Source organism: Herpailurus yagouaroundi, unplaced genomic scaffold (assembly GCF_014898765.1).
Source record: "Herpailurus yagouaroundi ecotype Mexico unplaced genomic scaffold, PumYag 189, whole genome shotgun sequence".
Classification (NCBI taxonomy): Eukaryota; Metazoa; Chordata; class Mammalia; order Carnivora; family Felidae; genus Herpailurus; species Herpailurus yagouaroundi.
The window spans coordinates 8438403-8459617 of record NW_024412420.1 but is presented as its reverse complement, the minus strand read 5'-3'; the positions used below and the strand labels follow the sequence as shown (position 1 = coordinate 8459617).

General features: G+C 37.5%; 1 non-coding gene across 1 annotated transcript; it reads left to right on the top strand.

Moving 5' to 3' along the window:
- Positions 1-16468: 16468 nt before the first annotated feature.
- Positions 16469-16572, top strand: LOC121045209 (U6 spliceosomal RNA). Its single transcript, XR_005797638.1, has one exon. It is a non-coding gene; the product is annotated as a U6 spliceosomal RNA (small nuclear RNA).
- Positions 16573-21215: the final 4643 nt, after the last annotated feature.

Below are 21215 nucleotides of genomic sequence, written 5' to 3'. Positions count from 1 at the left end.
TTTCTGTGTGAGGCCCCAGCTCCACATGTATGTTTCTGCCCTATCTTGATAGGTTTTTCCTCTGTTTTCTTTCCTATGTTCCAATCTCTGCTTTCTCTCCTGTCCTACCTTTTAATTCAGTAATCTACTTCTTGTTGTGGCTAAGGCAGTTTTTAAAATGAGTTATTGCAAATATTTCATGTTTTTCCTTTTAAATCTTTTCTTTATCATGTTCTGTAATAAAATTATTCATGTTTTCTTTGTTTTCTTCAATATTTTGTAGTTTCTTTATGCTTTTAAAGTTTATTTTTTTAATTGTTTTGGGAGCGGTGCAGAGAGAGAGAGAGAGAGAGAGAGAGAGGGAGTGAAAGATTGAGACTATCCCAAGCGGGCTCCTTGCTGCCAGTACAGAGCCTGGCGGGGGGCCCAGTCTCATGAATTGTGAGATCGTGACCTATTGCTGAAACCAAGAGTCAGATGCTTAACCAGCTGAGCCATCCAGGTACCCCGGTATTTTGTAGTCTAAAGAAATATTCCTGTCTGATTAATACCAGGATCACTTATTGGTTCTTTATTCTATGTAATTTGGGGAGAGAGGAGATTGCCTTTTCATTCTTTCTTGGCATGCCTGGCAATATTTATTGAATGCCAACCATTGAGTATGGGTAATTTTAGAGGGTTAGGATAATAATTATTATTTTTCTTCAGAGAGGGATTACAAATAAATTCCTGGAAGGAGGATATTGTGGGGATAGAGCATGGCGGATGGTTTCCTCTTAAAATAAGCCTTATCCTAGTGTTTAACTTTTGAGTTTCCACGAAAAGCCTGGAGCTATTATCAAGTTTCTTCCACCCTTTTGGTTCTGGATCTCCACCTTTGTTTCCCAAACATGATGAGCTTCCTAAAATTTCTGCTCAGCTTTTTAGCTACCCCGTTAGTTCTGTCTTCTTGGTCAAGCACCTGGAAGGGAACACATTGGGCATTTTTCTCTACTCTGCGATCATGGCTTAATACTTCTGAGCTCTAACTTCTGTATCTTGAGTGTAGTGAGGCTACTGTAAGACCTAAGCTCTGAATTTTGCTTCTACTCTATTTCTTGTGCTGGGAACCAGAAAATGCCCACCTTGGCCCTCTCCAATCCTGGCTCTTTTGAATCTTCTTTTAAGTCTTCAAATATTTTCTTGTTTGTTTTCAGCTTTCAAGTCTGTTCTGAGTTAAAGAGAGTCAGTATGGTAGAGAGTTGTTAAGACCAGAAGTTGAAGCTTCTTACCTATAATCTAGATCATATCATTTCTGCTATCTCAACCAATTCACTGACTTTAAAAATTAATCCTTTTACTTTCCATACTTTTTTAAAAAATTTCTTTAACATTTATTTATTTTTGAGAGAGACAGAGCATGATTGGGGGAGGGGCAGTGGGCGAGAGAGACAAAGAATCCAAAGCAGGCGCCAGGCTCTGAGCTGTCAGCACAGAGCCCCATGCAGGGCTCAAACCCACAAACTGTAAGATCATGACCTGAGCTGCAGTCAGACGCTTAACCAACTGAGCCACCCAGGTGCCCCTACTTTCCAAACGTTTGAGTCCTCCCCATCTATATACTTCTTCTCATAAACACTTAGGCAAGTCCAAAGCTCTCCAGTTTCAAACATCTATCTGTTAAACCCTCCGGTAAGAGTCATTACCCTTTTGATTCTCTGCTTCCCATTTCTTCACCTTCCCTGTGTTCCTCAAAATGATTCATTCTGGCTTCCAGTTCCCTGACTCTATTGAATGTACCCTAGTTGGGTAAATGATGCCGATTAATTTAATCATTTTCTGGTTTATTTTTCCGGCGGCCTTACCGGGTTTTGGCAGTCCACTACTCTTTCATCTCAAAATATTGCTGTCCTTTGGGCACTGCTGCCCCAGCATTGTTGTCCAGCTCTTTGTGTTCCTTCTCTGGGTAGCAGGTCTTTCTGTTTTTGTTTTTTTGTATTTTTTCGTGTGTGAGTTCTAACTAATCTTCCCATCATATTTTGAGAATCTGCTCTTATTTTCTAATACTTCATCCGTATAAAATAATGTGTTCTCTGTATATTTCCCTCTCCCAACAAAGCTAACTGTCATTCTGGTATTCATGACTCTTGCTCTGTTTTTTTTTTTTTTTTTTATTACCGTTTTTCTATATATGTATATATGTATCAAAATACAGCAGTTTTACATGCTTTCAGTTTTGTATTGATGGCAGCATACTGTATGTATTCTTCTCTCTTTTTCCCTACTCAATGTAACGTAAGATTCATTTATCTTGAAACTGTAATTCATTTTCACTCTTATATGTTACTGAAATTCTGTGCGTTAATAATTTTCTCATCGATGAGCCCTTGGATTTTTTCATGTTTTTCTTTTATAAACAATACTGACATAAATGTTCTTATATGTGCCATCTGGTACATGTACAGAAATATTTAGGTATATACTTATAATAGCAATTGTTAAATTATGTCACATGAATACTTGCAACTTTACAAAAGAATTCCAAATTAAAGTTTTTAAGTTTTTTTTTTAATTTATTTTGTGGGGCGCCTGGGTGGCTCAGTTGGTTAAGCGGCTGACTTCAGCTCAGGTCATGATCTCTCGGTCTGTGAGGGCTGTGAGTTCAAGCCCCGCATCGGGCTCTGTGCTGACAGCTCAGAGGCTGGAGCCTGTTTCAGATTCTGTGTCTCCCTCTCTCTGACCCTCCCCTGTTCATGCTCTGTCTCTCTCTGTCTCAAAAATAAATAAATGTTAAAAAAAATTTTTTTTTAATTTATTTTGAGATGGGGGAGGGGCAGAGAGAGAGGGAGAGAGAGAATCCCAAGCAGGCTCTGTGCTATCAGTGTGGAGCCCTTGCAGGGCTGGATCTCACGAACCATGAGATTGTGACATGACTGAAATCAAGAGTTGGGCGCCTAACCAACTGAGCCACCCAGGCATCCCTGAATTTTTATTTTATTTTATTTTATTTTATTTTAATTTTGTTTTACTGATTATTTATTTTTTGAGAAACAGAGTGCAAGCGGGGGAGGGGCAGAGAAAGAGAGAGGGAGACACAGAATCCAAAGCAAGCTCCAGGCTCTGAGCTGTCATCACAGAGCCTGATGTGGGGCTCGAACTCAAAGAACTGCAAGATCATGACTTGGGCTGAAGTTGGACTCTTAACTGACTGAGCCACCCAGGCGCTTCTATGAATTTTTTAATTAATGTATCAGTTTTCTCTTTTATTTTATTATGTAGGAGTTCCTGTTGTCCTGTTGTTCTACATCCTGACCAACACTTGGTATTCTCTTAACTTTAATCTTTCAGAATCCATCATTGTTCTTCCCTTGTCTTCAATGCTGGTATTTCTAGTTGTAACTTTTTAAAGTCACTCTAACATCATTCACAGGTGATGTAATCCTTTCCCATTGCTATACTTACCACTTACATTTTTATGGCTAACAAATGCATATTTTATGCTCAGACTTTCTTGCTCTAAGTTTTATATCTATTTCTAATTTTTGACACCTTCTCTTGCATATCTCACAAACAATGGAATTTCAATGTGTCCAGTAGTGAAATCATGTATCTGATAAGAATTGTTCTTCTTCTTATGATATCTAGCTCAGTTATACCACCAAACATCAAGTCATCCAGGTCAAAAATCTGGATATAATCTCATATTTCTTCTTTCCTTGTTCAACTATATTCAGTTAATCACCAAGTTCTCTTTTTTTTTTTCTTTCAATCTGTAACTGTCTCTTTAATCCATTTACTTCTCAACATCTCTACTGAAGATACTCTACTTGTGAACATAAATAACTCCCAGACATTAGACAGTTATGATAATAGTGCAAGGGAACAACCTGGTAGGGGATGTGCTCTACCCACATCCTAGTGGAAAAAATCATGTATTATTATTCTTATAAGCTGAAACAACTGAGAAAAAGTATAGAAAATCAGATACATAAATAAACTCACATTTAGATTTGTTAATGTTGTGATATTTCAAAAGGCACAAAGATTCTTTTTTTTTTTTTTTTTTAATTTTTTTTTGTCAACGTTTATTTATTTTTGGGACAGAGAGAGACAGAGCATGAACGGGGGAGGGGCAGAGAGAGAGGGAGACACGGGATCAGAAACAGGCTCCAGGCTCCGAGCCATCAGCCCAGAGCCCGACGCGGGGCTCGAACTCACGGACCGCAAGATCGTGACCTGGCTGAAGTCGGACGCTTAACCGACTGCGCCACCCAGGCGCCCCAGGCACAAAGATTCTTAAAGATAACAAAATTATGTGAAGAACAATGCTCACTATCTTGGTGTAAAATGCAGGCGATGTATTTTATTTTATTTTTTTTTTTAATTTTTTTTCAACGTTTATTTATTTTTGGGACAGAGAGAGACAGAGCATGAACGGGGGAGGGGCAGAGAGAGAGGGAGACACAGAATCGGAAACAGGCTCCAGGCTCTGAGCCATCAGCCTAGAGCCCGACGCGGGGCTCGAACTCCCGGACCACGAGATCGTGACCTGGCTGAAGCCGGACGCTTAACCGACTGCGCCACCCAGGCGCCCCACAGGCGATGTATTTTAATCACAGCTCTACCCAGCTACTTTCCTGCCTTCTTGCCCTCACTATCTTTGTACACAGTCTTACAAACTTAAGTGTGTATGTTCCTTACCCTCCTTTGATAGTTCAGTATTTTGGCTGTCTTTATTTTTTTATCCCCCCAAATACGATTAATTAAACTGATCACAAACCAAAAGTCTCTTTCCTTGAATCTTTCTGGCAGGCCCTCAGTAATTATGCCTTCCTAACAGCCTGCAACCTCTGGTGTCTATCCCCCTGAGCTCTTTCATTCTCTCTCATTCTTATTCCATTCTCTCCAAAGAAGCATCTGAACACAATTTATCTTCCCACATATGTTTATTTTCATGGGGAAAAATGCACTAATCATACAAGAATATTCTTGTCTTCATATCTATGAATAATTTATAGTGGATTCTCCCAATACATTATTCATTGATATTCGATTTATACATTTGTCTTGTTGATATATATGTATCTATATATGAATATATATAATATATAACTATATAACGAAAACACTTGCAGGTATAAACACACACGTGCACACATATACTCTTGAGAGAAAGATGTGTTCTCTCATCACTCATGTACTCTTGTTGTATTACCTATATTATCCGGGGCATATAATACTAGCTATTTTAACAAAGAGGTCCGCAAATCTTAGTGATTAGTGATTTAACCCAACTGGAGTTCATTTCTTGGTTACGTAAAATCCAACAGGGCGAGCTTCTGTATAAACCTTTAAGATGCGGCAGGCCAGTCAGAGATGTACTCGTTTTCCTGCTGCCTTAGACAAACTTCATATGTAAGTTCCCTTGCTTACTAAACCTGCCACCTACCAAAAAGGAAAAAAAAAAAAAAAAAAAGTCCAGGAGGATACTCAGCATAGGGCACAGCTGCCTCCTAGTTGGTGGTTCCACTATCACCAAGTGCTCTGGTGACTTCCATTGCCCTGGATTCATTTGGGAGATAAGGGTAGGAGAGTTTTGATTTTAATTTTTAATGGGCCAAGAACAGAAACGACGCCCATCAACTCCACTGCAGTTAACTTGGTAAAACTGCAGGAGAGGCTGGCAAATGTTACCAGGTTTGTACCAAGGCAGAAAGGGGAATGAGTATGGGGGACAATGAGCTAGTCTTTGCCACAGTGGAAAATTGGCAGGCTGGACTCTTAATTGTGTTAAGTCATCTACCCCGTTCATCCTATACTGTCTTGCATCATAATTTCCATTTCACCTTCAACATATGTTTCCTTTAAGTGTTTCATATCATGTTATATTTTCTTGGCCTCAGAGTCGTCACTTAATTGCTTACTAAGTTACATTCTAAAGATTGCCTTTTGAAATGTATTATTTTCCATGAGTTATTCAGAAAGTATATGTAGATATTTGTATCCATATGGTGATACCAAGCTAGAAAAGCAGAATAAGATTAATAATTCAAGACTTAAAAAAAAAAGTAGGAAAACACCATCGTAGAAGACTGAATTATTCAGCTTGGTTTTGACAATGATCAGATTCACAGGATTTGCTATTTCATTTTCCTTTGTTGACTTGTCTAACCCCTTCACCAATTGTAGCTCATCAAATATTCACATATGTATAGAAAAAAACGTTATCAGAATTTAAACTAATTGAGATAATTGGGGGGAGGTGATTATTATTATAGTAGCTACCTAGTCTGAGTCTATTCTGAGAATAACACCTGGATTCAATAAACCACGAAACAAACTTCAGTGTGCTATAAATAAATTTTTGACTTTTTTAGTGTTTTGTAAAGTTTATTTCTCTCCCCAAACTACTTTCTTAAAAATATGTACCTTCCAGAGTGTCCTGCATACTGTCACCAGAGTGATCTACCTGATATAGACATTTGATTATATTATTTCTCTTCACAGAATCTTTTAGTGGTGCCGTATGATTACAAAATGATGGGAAACCTCTCTAATTATGTCTCCTGATAGTCTGTGCTTTGCATGTCCTAATCTAATAGTATTGGATTACTTACAGTCAAAACAGGCTGTTGTGTTGAATCTTCCTGCTGTTCGTGCTGTTCTCTTCATTTCAAATTTCTTTTCCCCTCAACTGACCTCCTAATTCCTTCTAATCATTCCCAAAGAAGGCTTCTCTTATCCTCCTCTTCTCCTCCTGCTCACATAGACTGAGTAATGTTTCCCTTCATGTATGTTCCCTGTGTAATGTATCATTTTGTTTTGGAATTATTTTCTAACGTGTCTCACCATCTTTCTAGACTATAAAGTCTTACAAGGTAAGAGAGGATCATTCATTTATCACATCTTATCCACAGTGATATTCCTAATACACAGCAGGTGCCAATTAATATTATTTATTGAATTGAGCTAATAAGAAACATCATATATCACAGGACACGGAAATACTGTCCAGTGTTACAAATATTTTTAAAATCTATATTTGATATCTAAATAATGCAGAGATCCATTTACCTGTTACTTCAAAGACATCAATATTCATAATTTGGATTCTGGTTTCCAAAATCAACAGCAGTTCTTTGGCAGAATAATTGTTGTATCAGGTGCCCTGGGACAAATTTGCTTCTGGTTTGAAACTATAATAGTTAAAATTCCTTCTCTCTAATCTGTATTACAAATAACATTATGATTGATCCAGGCTTTTATTTTAGAATGTCAGGAAGAAAAATCAGGTATCTGTTAGGGGCAAGACTCATTGCATAAGAGACGCAGAAAGGTAGATGCTTGAAATCTCTTACTCTTTGGAAAGAGGCATACAGTATTTATGTATACATATGAACAGAGGAATACATTGGGGATATGTTTGTTTTAAAAGGTATCCGGCTATCATTTGCCAATTGCTACTGCCTTAGCCATGAGGCAGTAGTGTAGGTTGTATTGTGCTAACAAATTAACTCCTGGACATCAGTGACTTCACACAATGTTTACTTTTTATTCATGCTAATCATCTGCAGAGTGCTTGCCCCACGCAGTCCCTCAGGGACCCAGGCTAATGGATATTCCACCAGGGTGGATATTCTGCCTGCCGAGGCAAGGAAGATGATGTACGGGGTTCTTCACGTTGCTTTCGTATTCTTTGACATAAAAGTGACATACATCGCTTACACTCACAGCCATTGGCCGGCGCTAGTGAGATCGAGCTAGGGAATCTGGGGAAATATGAAATAAATTGGAAAATAAATACATGAAAGCTTCCACAGCTATCGAATGAGATCTCTGAAGCAGTGAGCTGTATTTTAGAAAGCTTCATTAGGCATCAGGGGCTACTTACTGTATCCTGTTCTTGTACTATAAATAATCAATGCTCATGTCTAAAGAGAATGAATACAATAAAGGAATCACTAGACTTGGGGTTCACAGCTTTGTGAATAAAAAATTAATTCATTTAAAAAATGTTTCACAAGTTCCATGAAATGTGGAAAGAGAGAGAATTTACGACCCAGGGAGACTTGCACTCAAACATGGATGGCCCATGTAAGTGACTTGAGACCAGTTGTTTGACTTCTGGAGGCATCAGCATTGTCATTAGGAGAATGCGGTTACTTTTACTTACTTCTCAAAATTAAAGGAGTGAACACGATGTGCCTAGAATAACATTGTAGAAATGCAACAAATAAACATTCCACTGACTATTCCCATACATCTTTCCTCTTGTCCCCCTTCTCCTCAACAGTATCATCAGCCAAATGTGATGGTGTCCTTCAGTGAGCACACAGACACATGCAATGCTTTGCCCAACTGATTATATTACAGTGCAACAAGTACCCCAGGCGGCAGGGGGGTGGTGGGTAGCTGCTTTTAGAATCCAGAGGAAAAAGTCATTAACTGGGAAAAGAAGGCATTGGAGATAAAAGGGAAAGTTAGGAACACTTCAATGAAGAACATAAGTAGAATAAGTAGAGATAGAAAATAGGTATAGTAATTAATAACACATCAAATTACTGTAATATTAAATGTGATGATGTATACAAAGTGCCCAGAAGTGTTTGCCATAATGGTAGCAGTCATTATAGGATAATTGCTAATTTTAAAATGTAAGGTTTTTACTAGATAGCCTCTGCATAAAACCTCCAAGATGATTATTTTATGTATTCATATACTTATGTATTTATGTATTTACTTATTTATTTGTGGTCAACCTGCTTTAGGCTCTGGACATTGATTGGCCCACAATGTTGATTGGCATGTAATATTGATATTCAGACTTTTTAAAAAATGACATAGATCTTTCTTTCAAGAAAACTTATAGAGATACTCAATATATAAGACTCAATATATTTTGTACCTGCTTGAGTTGAAGTGGGAATGAGAGAGAGAAAGTTCTGCTAATTGGCCTTTGCATATCTTGCTGGCTTGCAGCAACTCTTCAGGACAGTTAGGACCTCCACATTTTGAAAACAACTGGATCAAAAGCTCTAATTATACTGTAGTAGAGATAATCCTTTTAATGAAGTAAGAGTCGTTGGAGTACCTAATTTCATTTTGTCCTAAATTTCAAAGCAGACATTCTTAATCTCAATCGTTTGTTTTCATCATATAGTCGGGCCTAGTTTGCACATTTTTTTTGTGTTTAATATAGTACATTTATTTATTTAAAAATTTTTAATGTTTATTTTTGAGAGAGAGACAGTGCAAGTGGGAGAGGGGAGAGAGAGAGAGGGAGACACAGAATCCGAAGCAGGCTCCAGACTCCCAGCTGTCAGCACAGAGCCCAACGTGGGGCTCAAACTCACGAACCGTGAGATCATGACCTGAGCTGAAGTTGGACACTTAATCCACTGAGCCACCCAGGTGCCCCTAATATAGTATATTTAAAAAGGATAGTTTTACTTTCTGCTTGCCTAATCAATTAAGTTTTTTTTCAGTGAATTATACAGGTACCACACAAAGTTTCCAGGTGTGGGTTTATAATTATTTATATTGCTTAGAAATTGGTATTTTTCTTGTATCCAAGAACTCTTGCCTTTAGATAATGAGAATTCATAGACAACATCTCTTCAAATAACAACTTTCTCTGTCAAAAATATTTTCTCCATTTTTTCTTATGACGTGCAATTCAAATTGTGTTGGATCATCTGCTACCTTCCAAGTTTTCTTAACCTGTTTCATATTTTCATTTCTGTCTCTTTGTACTACATTCACCTAATTCACAATATACCTGCCAACCTTGTAAGCAGATTTATGTAATTGCCACTCTCAGATTATTCAGCTGATCTCAGGTCTTGTGCTGTTTTCATTTATGGGTAGGATGTTAACAATACTTTGTTTCTCTGTGTGGTCTGTGGTTAGTTTGTGTGTGCCTGTGTGTGCACCCCTATTAACCTTTTTTTTTTTTTATTATTATTAGTATTCTCTATGGCTTCTGTATATCCTGAATTATCAGAGCATTTATTTATTTATTCATTTAATTTTTTTAATGTTTATTTATTTTTGAGAGAGAGAGACAGAGCATGAACGAGGGAGGGGCAGAGAGAAAGGGAGACTCTCTCCAGGCTCCAGCTCCGAGCTGTCAGTACAGAGCCTGACGCGGGGCTTGAACTCACAGACCGTGAGATCATGACCTAAGCCAAAGTCAGAGGCTCAACCGACTGAGCCACCCAGGCGCTCCTTATGAGAGCATTTAAATAGACTGGTTTTAGTTTGGTTTCTGTTAGAGATCCCATGAGTTTCAGTGGCTCTACTAGATTTTCTTTTTTTCTTGTTTTGTGGTTCTTGTATTATGTAGGTATTATAAATAGGATTCCATACTCACATACATGGATAATGCTTACTGTTTTTATATTTATTTCCTCACCCAAAGCCCAGAAAGAAGAAAAACTTTTGTAACTTTTCTTTGCTGGAATATTGGATGATTTTTTTTTTTTTTTTTTTTTAGATTGTGAAGATTGGTAGTGTCTTGAGGGCTCAAGGCTTAAGCAACTGGAGAAGTTCTAGTTTCCTGTCTAATTTTTATTCATAGTTATACTCTTAGAATTTTTTCCTGGTCTAAACATCTCATGGATGCCTGCTTTATCAACTTTACCTACCACTTTGGTTTTATTTCTTTGTTTACCTGGGAGTTGATTTGTCTTTCTTCCGTCTGACTTGGCTGTGCATTTTAAATATGTTATCAAGCTCTTTGTGTGTGTGTGTGTGTGTGTGTGTGTGTGTGTGTGTGTAGTGTAGTGTAGTTAATAGAGTATACTGTTTGAGTACAGTCTGCCATGTTGTCTGAGTCTAATAATTTGTTTTAGAGAAGAGATCATTGGGGCGCCTGGATGGCTCAGTCAGTTGAGCTTCCAACTCTTGGTTTCAGCTCAGGTCATGATCTCAGGGCCATGGGATGGAGTCCTGCTCTGGGCTCTGTGCTGAGTGTGGAGCCTGCTTAAGATTCTCTCTCTCTTTCTCTCTCTCTCTCTCTCTCTCTCTCTGCCTCTTCCCCTGCTTGCACTCTCTCTCTCTAAAGTAAAACAAAAATTAAAAAATTAGAGAGAATTTAGTTATGAGCAGTAATAATTGTATAAAATATATAAGTGTAAGTAACAAAATGCTATCCCTCTCTATTTCTAGGTAAACAAACAAAAATTAAAACACCTTGTTTTAATAGGCTTAGTAATTATAAATTATACAATATAGACTCTTGTACTCTTCTTGAGTTGTAGTTGGAGACATTATTCTAATATCTTTTTTTTTTAATTTTTTTTTCAACGTTTATTTTTGGGACAGAGAGAGACAGAGCATGAACGGGGGAGGGGCAGAGAGAGAGGGAGACACAGAATCGGAAACAGGCTCCAGGCTCTGAGCCATCAGCCCAGAGCCCGACGCGGGGCTCGAACTCCCGGACCGCGAGATCGTGACCTGGCTGAAGTCGGACGCTTAACCGACTGCGCCACCCAGGCGCCCCTCTAATATCTTGCATGAAGGTCCAAACCTGCTAGGAAGGGCATTTGACATTATTACTCTGAAATTTGGAGAGGAGGATGAAAAGTAAGATCCATCTAACTGTGTCTCCAATTGAATTATTTCCCATTCTCACCCACTAGACTTTCAGCTGTTGTTGTAAAATCGGTTTTGAGTGTTAGAATTTCTTCAGCAGAAAAGCTTGCTGCAGAGAAAAAATGAACTTCTGTGAGTCTGAGTACATGCCTAGTTTGAAGATCACTATTTCCAAAGAAAAAATGTAGGAGGTGTGACAAATGATTATTTTGATTTTTAATAAGTACACAATTATATGTATATATAATATATTTGTATATACAAATAAAGTAACTTTTCTTACATTTTGAATAATTTATTTAGAATAACTGGCCTCTAATTTCTGATGTAGGCACTTCAGTTACTGTCCTGCTGCCATCCCTCCTTTCTTCAGTGTTGTTGGAAGCATCTAGAAAGTTTCAAACTTTTACCATGAGGGGTCTGCAGATTTTTTATACCCACCCCCCACCTCAAGCAATTAACCTCCCCTTTTTTAATTTCTTGACCTCCTAAGTAATGGATCCCACAGGTTCATTGTCTTTCATTATTCCATTACCCTCCTTCAGATTCCATCATGACCCCAACATAACAAACTTCCTTCCTTTGCTGCACACCCAGTGTGAACTTGTGCCCTTTCTACTGGTCATGAAATACACTTGCTATTTAGTTTCCTATCCTCTGCAATATTGCATTCAGTTCTCTTGTTGGTCCACATATATTTTGTAAAATAGGGAAAAGTCTTGTTTTTTTCTCTTTTTTTGTATTATACTAAAAATGTAGTGGCAAATCAGAGCTTCTTATTCTCCAGTGTCTTACAACAGTCATAGGAAACCACTGTTAAATTTTTGTTTGTGGTTTTCTCTACCTCTGTATGATTGAGACACTTAGAAGTTGGGGATTGGGTCAAAAGAAGTCAAATTTCCTGAACCTTTCTTTTAATGGAGACTCCTGTCAGTTCAGTTCTGTCCTATAGCTTGGGCATGAAGGGCAGTGACCACAATAGAGACTCAAGGTGGAACTTCTGCCTTTTATTAAAACAACAAAACAACCTGTCTATTAACGTACTTAGTGACTCACTTGGAACGAATACAGTACCAAAACAAAAAATAAAAATAAATAAATAAATAAATAAATAAATAAACAAACAACTTTGCAATGGAGAAAACTGGCAGGCATCATTTAAAAAAAAAAAAAACAAAAAGATCAATTTTAGCATTCTCAGTTGTGTTGATACAAGGCTCTCCAATATACTATGAAAAAAAGGGGACTTCGCTATAAACCCAATCTAGTCATGAGAAATCATTAAACAAACTCAAATTGAACATCACTGTAGAAAATAACTGGTCAATACTCTTAAAATAATCAAGGTCATGAAAAAAAGGAATGACTGAGAAACTTTCAGAAACTAAGGAGACATGACAACTGATATGACCTGACATGGAGAAATACTGTAGTATCCTCAATCAGATCCTGAACAGAAAACCGGCATTAGTGAGAAAACTGGTAAAATCCAAACAAAATGTTTTGTTCATATATATTAGTATATTACCAGTATTATGAATTTCTTAGTTTCAACAAGTACTCCATGGTTTTGTATAATGTAAAAATTAGGGAAAGCTGGATGAAGGTTACTAATACATTCTATTGTCTTTACAATTTTCCGGTAAACCTAAAATTATTTCAAATAGGCAGATTAAAAAGAAAAGAACATTACCTTCTGTAATTAAAAAAAAAAAAAAAAAAAGAAACAAGCCATGTGACTGCACCCTCACCAGGCTCTCCTAGACCTGCTTTGAAGTACTAGATATCATTTTTCTGGGGAAGGTGTGATGCATTCAAATTCTAAGGAGAATCTATTGTGTTCTGGATGGTTTCTCCTGAAGGGAATGACCCCTGGTTAAGTCAAACATCAGGAGTCTTCATTTGCTGGGAGAATCTTATCACATGCCTAGTGTCTCAATCAGAATGGGGACTTAATGGACCAGTAACATGTTTGGGTGGAAAATTTTCTAAAGAGAGGAGCACAAATAACCTGATTTGTAACTTTGCAAGCCTTTTAAATTCTAAATCAGATATTCACCTGAGGCTGGTTGTCTTGAATTATCTAATTCTAGATTTGAAACTGTCAGTCCTTTTATAAAACAGAATAGTTCAATGGTGAATATTAAATTGAAAATATGAGAAAAAGGGCTCTCAAAGGGAAGAACACATTGATAAATTCTCATGACATATCCTATAGCCCATTGCAGTACAAACAGGGCAGTCTGTCAAGCTTTTATATGAAATCTGATACCACCAGCCAATACCAACAAAACTCTGATTTTCAGCTTGTCCTATCCTGGCTGTTAAAAGTGGAAGAATTGTGTTGATGTAGCATTTTCTGCCTCCTATTCCTTCCAAGAGCTGGGACATCTTCAAAGAAATAGATGTGTATATATTGGGGTATTTCATTACACTCCCTTGGAATAAAATGGGCTCTGTTTTCTGGAGGTCTACTTACTGACAGATTAAATTCCATATCCATTTGACTTTATTTTCCTTTAAAATCAATCATTCTGTGTTTGGTCTCTTCTCTAAATTGCAGAAGCAGATTAATGCTTCAATTACCTATATTAGTAATTGAATGACTCTGATGGCAAACCTCAGAGACATATTGATTTCTCAACCTTTCTAAATAAATACTCCCCTCACCAGTCTCAAGGAAATAGCCACCTTTTGCCCTAGACATTTCATAACAAAGTGGTTTCTTAGCAAAGAATTAAGGAAGGCCACGTGGGTATTCACTGATACTAGACTTCCCTTGCTAAAATATTTTTTTCCCCTTTGTTACCCTTATAGTCCCTCCATTTTTCAGGTTATACAAACCTCACAGTCTGTTCCCTGCCATTTTAGACCCATTAAGTTATTCTTTTCTTCCCTGCTTCTACCTTTCCATTTAGAGCTTGTGTACTTAGGCAAAAGATGGAACTTATTATTTCACACCAAGATGTAAATATGTCTAATAAGTAAGATGACTGTGTGTGTGTGCATGTGTGTGTGTGTATATATATATATATATATATATATATATATATATATATATGCTAAATAAGGGCCTTTTTGAGATTAAATTGGGGCATTAAATGGGGGCAAATGGGATGCTTGGTCTAGAGGCATAAAGTGACACTGTCTAGGAAAATTGGACATATGATCAATCTACTGATAAACCTTAATGTGATACTTTTCTCCAAGGTAAAAGAAAGTTTAGTAGGGAAAAAGCTTAAGTAGAACAAATAATTTCTAATCACTAAATTTCAAATAGCAAGCATTATGTACAGGATGTTTGATAACCATGGGAGGTCGTCCTGAACTTCTAAAACAGTGTGTCTGTCTTCCATCTCAAGCCCTCCATCTTTTGAGAACACTGATAATATAGTTAGTAATAGATACAATAAAAAAGTGCTTGCATATTTTAAAGTTTTTAAAGTTTTAAACTAGTGCTTTAAAGTTTTAAACTAGTTTAATAGCTATTATCATATTGCATAAGAACACTATTGCACTTGTGCAGATTAACATCACTCCTTTTATAGATGAGAACACTTAATCAAAAGTCAAGCTTAGATTGCCATTCATTTCTTTTTTCAGTCATTCATAGAACAGAAACAAGATCAAGAGCCATACTGCGTACCTCCATTCTCCCATTTGTCAGACTTTGTGCAAGACATGAAGGTGAAGATGATGCGGTCCTTTATTTCAAGTTGCTTATTGTCTCATGGAAAGAGATGGATAGGTGTTACAGACATGACTCACTTTTTGTATCCGGTATACTTTGTATTAAAGCTTAACAACGTACTTCCACTTTAACTCTACTTATGACAGCTGCCCATGTTTTTCAATGGCTTCATATAAAGTTTCTGGAACTTTTTGACACAGTTTTGGTTGCTGTTATTAATTCCCTTTTGTTGTTTCCTGAGAAATTGGACAAGAGCTCCTTTCTATGGAGCAGGAAAATAAAGGAAGTGAGTTTCTGAATGTGTTCCTCTCTAGAAAAAATGTGACATGATGGCAGAGATTGGAAACTAGTGGTAGGTAAACTAGGTATTGATGTGATGTTTTAGGAGTATGACTCATCAAAAAGGAAGAGAGGCACAAGATGAATACAAGTTGCAACGTTAGAAGCCTGTGGATCAATACAAGTTAAGTTAAATTTGGTCAAAATGTAGAAAAAACTGGGTGGTTCAGGAGTGGGCAAAAGTATTTTCAAATAATTTCAGGAAAAAAAAGTGTTGTAGTTTTTAATGGTATTCAGGGAGTTAGCTTGGTTTAAGGACTTTTACAAATGCTTAATATCAACAAACCACACAGGAAAATGTAAAAAATAATCTTGGTCTTTTGTACTCAAAATAAATGGGTCAGCATCATTAGCCTCACCTAGGAGCTTGTTAGAGATACAGAATCTCAGGACTGATCCCAGAACTGTTGAATCAGAATCTGCAGTTTAACAAGATGCCCGAGTAATCCCTACCTGCATCAAACTTTGAGGGGCACTTTGGTAATAGGATCATTTGTACTATGCATCCTCAGACCACGTTTCAAGAATTGCAGGTTTTCACAAAAGCTTTGCAGTAGGTCCAACCAGGTCTGTGTAACACAGTTGTCTGACTAGGAAGGTGCTTGAATTTTGTTTTTTCTCTGACCACAAGGGATCATGGCCAATCTTCTGTTTGATGGGGGGCATGTAGGTCTGAGCTCTCTTTTACCTAATACAGCTTGCAGTGACTTTTCTGAGTGTTCACTCCCAGGGCAGGCAGCTGAAGAGATGATTTTACTGTTCTAGAATGAGGGAGATTCCATCTACTTTCCTTATGTTTTTGCAGATTCGCCATGGACAACATATTAGCAAGGCCATGCTTTGGCATGGCATACAGTAAAACTTTTAATATAGGGGGTGGTGGTGGCTCCCTATGGCAGTACATATACTAACATTGGAACGAACACAGAACAGTAGCATGGCCCCTGCACAAGGATGACACTCAAATTCGTGAGGCGTTCCATATTTTTTAAAATTATTATTCACCACGACCAAGCGGGATTAATACCTGGGATGCAGGGCTGGTTCAATATCCACAAAACAATTAACGTGACTCATCACATCAGTAAAAGAAAGTTCAAGAACCATATGATCCTCTCAATAGATGCAGAGAAAGCATTTGACAAAATACAGCATCCTTTCTTGATAAAAACCCTCAAGAAAGTAGGGATAGAAGGAGCATACCTTGAGATCATAAGAGCCATATATGAACAACCCAACACTAATATCCTCAATGGGGAAAAACTGAGAACTTTCCCCCTAAGGTCAGGAACAAGACAGCAATGTCCATTCTCGCCACTGTTACTCAGCATAGTATTGGAAGTCTTAGCCTCTGCAATCAGACAACAGAAAGAAATAAAAGGCATCCAGATCGTCCAGGAGGAGGTCAAACTTTCACTCTTTACAGATGACATCATACTCTATATGGAAAACCCAAAAGATTCCACCAAAAAACTGCTAGAATTGATTAGTGATTTCAGCAAAGTTGCAGGATATAAAATCAACGTACAGAAATCGGTTGCATTCCTATACAGCAACAATGAAGCGGCAGAAAGAGAAATCAGAGAATCAATCCCACTTACAGTTGCACCAAAAACCATAAAATACCTAGGAATAAATCTAAACAAAGAGGTGAAAAATCTATACACTGAAAACTATAGAAAGCTTATGAAAGAAATTGAAGAAGACACAAAAAAATGGAAAAAAGATTCCATGCTCCTGGATAGGAAGAACAAATATTGTAAAAATGTCGATACCACCCAAAACAATCTACATATTCAATGCAATCCCTATCAAAATAACACCAGCATTCTTCACAGAGCTAGAACAAATAATCCTAAAATGTGTATGGAACCAGAAAAGATGCCGAAGAGCCAAAGCAATCTTGAAAAAGAAAACCAAAGCAGGAGGCACATTCCCAGACTTCAAGGTAACCTACAAAGGTGTAATCATCAAGACAGTATGGTACTGGCACAAGAACAGACACTCAGATCAACGGAACAGAATAGAGAACCCAGAAATGGATCCACAAATATATGGCCAACTAATCTTTGGCAAAGCAGGAAAGAATATCCAATGGAATAAAGACAGTCTCTTCAGCAAGTGGTGCTGGGAAAACTGGACAGTGACATCCAGAAGAATGAACCTGGACCACTTTCTTACACCATGAACAAAAATCAACTCAAAATGGATGAAAGACCTCAATGTAAGACAGGAAGCCATCAAAATCCTTGAGGAGAAAGCAGGCAAAAATCTCTTTGATCTTGCCCACAGCAACTTCTTACTCAACAGGTCTCCGAAGGCAAGGGAAACAAAGGCAAAAACGAACTACTGGGACCTCATCAAAATAAAAGCTTCTGCACAGCGAAGGAAATAATCAGCAAAACGAAAAGGCAACTGATGGCATGGGAGAAGATATTTGCAAATGACATATCAGATAAAGGGTTAGTATCCAAAATTTATAAAGAACTTATCAAACTCAACACCCCAAAAACAAATAATCCAGTGAAGTAATGGGCTAAAGACATGAATAGACATTTCTGCAAGGAAGACATCCAGATGGCCAACCGACACATGAAAAAATGCTCCACATCACTCATCATCAGGGAAATACAAGTCAAAAACGCAATGAGATACCACCTCACACCTGTCAGAATGGCTAACATTAACAACTCAGGCAACAACAGATGTTGGCGAGGATGTGGAGAAAGAGGATCTCTTTTGCATTGTTGGTGGCAATGCAAGCTGGTGCAACCACTCTGGAAAACAGTATGGAGGTTCCTCAAAAAACTAAAAATAGAACTACCCTATGACTCAGCAATTGCACTTCTAGGCATTTATCCAAGGGATGTGCTCTTTCGAAGGGACACATGCACCCCCATGTTTATACAGCACTATCAACAAGAGTCAAAATATGGAAAGAGCCCAAATGTCCATCAATAGATGCATGGATAAAGAAAATGTGGTGTATATATATACAATGGAGTCTTACCCAGCAATCAAAAAGAATGAAATCTTGCCATTTGGAACTATGTGGATGGAACTGGAGGGTATTATGCTAAGTGAAATTAGTCAGAGAAAGGCAAAAATCATATGACTTCACTCATATGAGGACTTTAAGAGACAAAATAGATGAACATAAGGGAAGGGAAACAAAAATAATGTAAAAACAGGGAAGGTGACAGAACAGAGGAGACTCATAAATATGGAGAACAAACAGGGTTGCTGGAGGGGTTGTGGGAGGGGGATGGGCTAAATAGGTAAGGGACATTAAGGAATCTACTCCTGAAATCATTGTTTCACTATATACTAACTGATTTGGATATAAATTTTAAAAAATAAAAAATAAAATTTAAAAAAAGGGGTGGTGGTGGTAAAGGAACCATTTTGGTCCAGTTTTCTTGTTTGAGTGAAAAGGATATCCTTTGAGTAACCTGACAGGTGCCAGTATTTTAAACAAATTGCTAATAAAAAGGGATGTGCGGTTGATGACTTCTTAGGACCCCACCTTTTAATGAGTCTCCAAATCTAGGATAGTGTAAAGGGAAATATTATGAAATTAGACAGTCTGGTGTTTGCTTCTCTGTTTTCACCCTATGACCTGTATGACTTCAAGCAAGTTACTTAACATCTGCATTTTCCATTTCCTCATTTATAGATGGAGATAATTATACTTACTTTAAAGGAAAGGTGTGTGATGTAATAAGATGATATATATATATATATATATATACACATTTATATATATACATTTATATATATGTATATACGTGTGTATATATACATGTGTGTATATTTAGTTAACATATGTATACATGTATATGTAACGTACCTATGCATAATGCCCAGCCCCTGTTCAGTCCTTTATAAATGTTAGATCTCCTCATTTATTGTCTTATCATTTCTCTAAACTGATAGAACTATAGAGGAAAAGCCATTTGAGCTGTTTATTTTCTTATTATATCCTCTCAGAAAGCACAAACATCCAGGGGAAAGAAATTGCATAAATGGAATGAATATTACATTTTAAACATGATGATATCATATATTCAAACAACAGTGTTAGAATCTTATTAAGCTGGGAGCCCATTATAGTACTACCTTTAAGTTCTGTGCTCTGAAAATACCTAATATGATATCTTATGAGGTCTCAAAACAGCCCCAGACATATTTGCAAAGGACACAACATTTTTTCCCTTCTGCCATCTGCCTTGGGTCTTTTCTTTCCCATGTGGGTCCCACACACAGTGACCCTCTCTCTAGCTCTGCTTCTATCCCTGGCCACCCTGCCATAAACATATATCATGCTCTTGAATTCATTTTTCCCATTATCTTTCCTCTATCAAAATAACATATCCTGTGCTTCCCTTGTATAATAGTGTTTTCACTTGTAAAGATAATAACGTAGTAAAAAATTGTTATTAATAGTAATAAAGAACACCTTTGCCTCTATCTTAATAGGTATTATGTATACATTTTAGCAGAGACTTCTGGAAGTGCTGTTTCAGCCCCCAAAAGAACAACTCGAATGCTTCCCACATTAGGTACAGTGACAAGAGATGGGAGAAGAGCCATCAAAGGAAGGCCCTGGCAGGGAAGCTTCTAGTTTTTCCTTGATCACACACTGTTAGTGTGCAGGGTTTGCCTATATGACTTAATATTTAGTGATGCAATATTTAAATAAATTTACATCCATAATAACATCTCCTTAACACAGATTTTTACAGTACTCATAGGTGGGTACTTCCATCAAGATTTTTCTCCAGAGTAGCTGCACTAGTTTGCATTCCCACCAGCAGTGCAAGAGGGTTTCCCTTTTTCCACATGCTCGCCAACACTGTTATTTCTTCTGTTGTTAGTTGTAGCTATTCTGACAGGTGTGAGGTGGTGTCTCATCATGGTTTTGATTTGTATTTCCCTGATGGTGAGAGCTGTTGGGCATCTTTTCATGTGTCTGGTAGCCATCTGGATGTCTTTTTTGGAAAATGTCTGTTTGTGTCTTCCGTTCAGTTCTTAACTGGGTTGTGTGTGATTTGGGTGTTGAGTTTGATAAGTTCTTTATAAATCTTGGATACGAACCCTTTATCAGAAATGTCATTTGCAAATATCTTCTCCCATTCTGTACTCTGGAGAACAGTGTGGAGTTTCCTCAAAAAACTAAAAATAGCGGTGCCTGGGTGGCTCAGTTGGTTAAATGTCTGACTCTTGATTTCAGCTTGGGTCATGATCTCATGGTTCATGAGATTTAGCTCCATGTCAGGCTCTGTGCTGAAAGAGTAGAGCCTGCTTGGGATTTTCTCTCTCCCTCTCTCTCTCTACCCCTTCCCTGCTCATGCATGTGCACTCTCTCTCTCTCTCAAAAACAAGCAAACAAAAAACAAACAAACAAACAAAAAAACTAAACTAAAAATAGAACTACACTATGACCCAGCAATTGCACTATTAGGTATTAACCCAAAGGATACAAAAATACAGATTTGAAGGGGGTACATGCACCCCAATGTTCATAACAGCATTATTAACTATAGCCAAACTATGGAGAGAGCTCAAATGTCCATTGACTGATGAATAAAGAAGAGGTGGTGTATATATACAATGGAATATTACTCAGCCA